We start from the raw sequence: 4,276 nt of genomic DNA, 5'->3' as shown, positions 1-4,276 counted from the left end.
AGATGCGCGAAAGATTAATTAACGAAGCGACGCGAACGACGCTATATGGATTTGCTTACAAGTTGTCGCGTCGCGCTTCGGAATATGGTTCACATACTGCGAGACGTACAAAAAGCTTTTCGCCGCGTGTTTGTAACTTTGAAAACGGTAATTTGCTTATCGGAAGCCTCAATGAACTTGGGAGATACAGACATTCGGAGCAGTCAATAATGAAAATTCTTTGCATTTATAGTTTATGTGATAAGAGGTTTTAGATTTTTCTTTTATTTTACAATAAAATTTACAAACTTACTAGCAACAATTTCATGATAAGATCCACTGACTTCAAACTTATATCGTATATAATAACACGCATCGGTCTTATAATATGGGCCTTATTTATACTATTTAATAATTTAATAAACGTCCTAGTAATAATTATATATTCTGTAAACACGGTTGAGCCCCTCACTTCGTTGAATCTTCAAGCATCGAAAAACTGTACTAAAGCCGTTTCCATCCTAGAAACAGTCAACGTACTTATCAAATAGCTGTGTGTCCTTCGTGCGTCGCAATTGCAGTGAAATCCTATATAGACTCAATTCTTTCAAACGAGCCTGACGCTGCGCCGCTCCAGCCTCCTCTCTCCAAACGAGATTGCAAACGCAAAATATTGCTGCTACTTGTAGTTTGACATTGCTATGCATCTGAAACGAATCATAAAAATTATAAGTCATTGACATACTAACTCTTACTTTAAATATAGTTAAAAATATTTACCATGTAATCCATAAGTTTCTTCAAAACATCTTCGTTTGCCATTATATGGTCTCTCGCTCGGTCTCCGTCTGCGTCGTTGGCCAGAATACAAAGCGCTTGCTCTTTTACATCGGCAGGATGAACTGGATCTTCGAAAGCCAAAATGACAGCTTGCATTACATGCGCCGCATGATCAGCCATGATTCAATCCATGTGAGTTTTGGTTGACAGGGGATTTCTTAATAAGCCTAACGTTTTCATCAAGACAGCCAATTCCGGATCAGCGAGTAGACGAAAAATTTGATCAGTTCCTAAACACGTTAATATCTGCGATTTTACTCTTTACTCTGCTTGAAAAGCTACATTCATCAGAGCCCAGATTCCATTCAGTCTCAGCGCCGGATATGACCTTTTAGTTAAAGAGCAGAGAAGTTCGACTCCTCCGGACTATAGAATTGGTTCCTTGCTAGGACTGAACTCTAAAAATAAGTTACATAAAGTACCCGATGCAATGGTTAGTAGATCGTCTTCCTCCTCGCTTTTTCCTAAAAATTCCTATAAAGTCGTATTTAAACGATAATTTACGTTATTTCGCTTACGAATGAAAGTCTAAAAAAAAACGTACCATCAGATCCTTTATCCATCCCATGGAGCAGCTACATCAATGGTCTCCAAACGGCGTGATCCTGGAAAGTGGTTCGAAGCTGTTGAACACTTGGTTGCCAGCTCAGGTTATGCTAAAGATCTGAAAATAGATATACAGAATTTAATAACAAATTTAAACAACATACCAACAAAAATCACAATTCACCAACAAATGTATATCCTTGGAGGTGTAATACGATACATACCACCCATGGGTGATAGTCAAATAGGCCACTACGTTGCTTACTGCTATACTGCTCAAAAGCGATGGATTGAAAAAAATGATCTCTTGAAAAATAGTGTTGTTCTATCCGACAAGCAGTTGCCATCATTCAAAGTTTCTGCAATTTTGTATGTTAAACGTTAAAGAGTGCTCTTGTTATAAAAAACTATTATTAATTCTAACTTGAAATTTCAATAGTCGAAAATTGTGTTTTAGTATTAACTTTAAGACTGAATTTAAGTGAAATAAGCGTTTGTGAAAAGTAGAACAGTAAAATATTGTAATATTATTGATACCTTTATTTATATTATGTGATTAATAAACAAATAAGTATTGTGCTCCGAAACGGTACATGCTTCAAGCTCCGAAAGAAATATATTTATAGGTTATAAGTACTTAGCTTGTGTATTCAGATTGTGGGTTAGCGTCAGTACCTATAGATGGCCCTGGGGTCGCAAATACTCGAAAAAAAGAAAATATGTGTTCGAGTACTTATGAAACGTAAGAATATTTTTACAAAATCAACAACAATAAAATCATTAAGTACTTGTATTAAGTTACTTGGTTCATTTATTTTCCATCTCAGTTACCTACACTATTTTCTAAACTGTTTAATCTTGTCATATAAATTAATTGTTCACCTTGAAATTAATTCAAACTTTATCCCGGCAAAACGGCAATGAATGAGATCCGCGCCTGCGCGCTACGCGCTTCAGTCAGCTCATTTCTGACAAAATGAATTTTACTTAATTTGCAGTTAACTATAGCGGAGCCGATAAAAATTACTATGGAGCAGTATTATATAGATGTAGAGCAGTTTGGAGCAGTTCGGAGCAGTTTGAAATATTGTTTATTTAAAAAGATATGGCTGTATCAAAACTAAGATAATTTTTTTTTCCCAAATCTTTATTGATTTTTCGTTAGAAATATAAGGTGGAGCAGTTTAATCTGGCGATGTTTATGGATAGAGCTAATTAAAATACATCGGTCAGTATTTTTATTATTACAAAAAATATACTTTTATAGGCTGCGGTAGGGGGGGGGGGGTACTCAGAAGTACGAAATGGACACTCACTGCGTTTGTGACGTTCTCCGCATCCATAACAAGCGTACTGACCTTGTTGTTCACTATGATCTTGCTTCCGAGAAGCACTGCGCGATGTATGTGAAGCATTTCGTTTATGCTTGAAATGCGTCGTTGAATAAGATAGCGCATGTATCTTATTAGAAGTAGAGGTAACCTCATCGGCTGTTTGACGAGTTCACTCCAATTTACGTGCTATTTCGTAAGCGTCTTTGAATGTAGTAGGTTTCTTGGCGATTATTTCGTCGCGCATATCACGATCAGTGAGACCATGTAGGCGCTGTTCAATCAGCATCCTGTCGAGAAATGTATCGTATTTGCAGAACGTAGCCCCTTGCTTTAATCGTAGTGAGAAATCAGCAATGGATTCATTCTGTAGATGTACAATTTGTCGGAACTTAACACTTTCTGCATATTTATTTTTCTTGACGTCGAAATGTGCAATTAAAAGAGTGCGAATTTGTTGATACGTACGACTTTCTGGTGTATCAGGAGCAACAAGAATTTTTAGAGCATTATTAAGCGCCCATATATACTTGAGCGAAATCACCGTATTCTTCAAATTTTACTCAGTTGTAATGCCCACTCGAATCTCTTGAAATAATCGTTGACTGTCGATCCGCCAGACGAACGATATTCTTGATACTTGAACGGAGGAGCTTAACGCCTTCGTCACAGCAACAATCAATGCAGGTTTATCTACGTTCGATATGGCTATGTTGACGTTGATTTGTATTGAAAATATGCACTTTTCACTATTTCTCTCTGCGTGATATTGTAAGTGGAATATAGAAAATCAAGTAATGGACATATTTTCGAAACCAATTCTGACACCAAAATATTGTATATGTATAGAGTAAACTTAGAGAAATTACAAAGATGTATGTACTCAAAGATAGGTTTATTTTGATTGACAGTTATTATTTACAATCAATAATATGAAGTTGCATGAAAAACAATAGAACTTAAAAAGAACGTTAATTGAAATATACTACAATAATATTTAATAAAGGGGTTGAGCCATTGTTATATTGTATTTATAAATGATAATCGTTTAATCACTTGATTGATATTTACATGCGCTACTGGATTTCATAACCTACAGGAGAAGGGAGTAGACTGCACGCATAATCTTCGAGAGCCAGGGGCTCATAAACTACTGGGTATGGAGCAGACCGGAGCAATCAGCGAGAACTACCCTTGGCCACTTACTTAGTTGAAAGCCAGATCATTAGCTCGTAGCTGGCTCCAGGGCTCCTTATATAGCCGTGTCGGTCCCTCTCTCATGTGCTATATGCTTGCACGCCATCTACCAACACTTAGGTAGACTATTTATATTTGGCTACTAGTGCCACTCGGTCGGTAACTTGCCTTCGCTAGGCAAGTTATCTGTTGCTGCTCTCTTATCTCCCAGGTGGGGCGTGCCGCAGGGTTGTTATTCCACCTTGCGCAAGTATACTATACGTATAGTATACGTATGAAACCGGTATAATAAACAAGGCACAGAATAGTTTAAAAATCGAACAAAAAAATTGTTGTATATTAAATTTTGAATATTGGACAACTAATTAGGTATTAAAAGAATA

The 4,276-nt window shown here is 36.7% G+C and overlaps 1 pseudogene; it reads right to left on the bottom strand.

Annotated features, from left to right (window-relative positions):
• Positions 1-230: 230 nt before the first annotated feature.
• On the bottom strand, positions 231-1,971 carry LOC116415921 (annotated as a pseudogene).
• Between the last annotated feature and the right edge of the window lie 2,305 nt (positions 1,972-4,276).

This window comes from Nasonia vitripennis (genome assembly GCF_009193385.2).
Source record: "Nasonia vitripennis strain AsymCx chromosome 1 unlocalized genomic scaffold, Nvit_psr_1.1 chr1_random0013, whole genome shotgun sequence".
Taxonomy (NCBI): Eukaryota; Metazoa; Arthropoda; class Insecta; order Hymenoptera; family Pteromalidae; genus Nasonia; species Nasonia vitripennis.
Note: the sequence above shows the minus strand (reverse complement) of the source record. Positions and strands in the feature narration are given on the sequence as shown.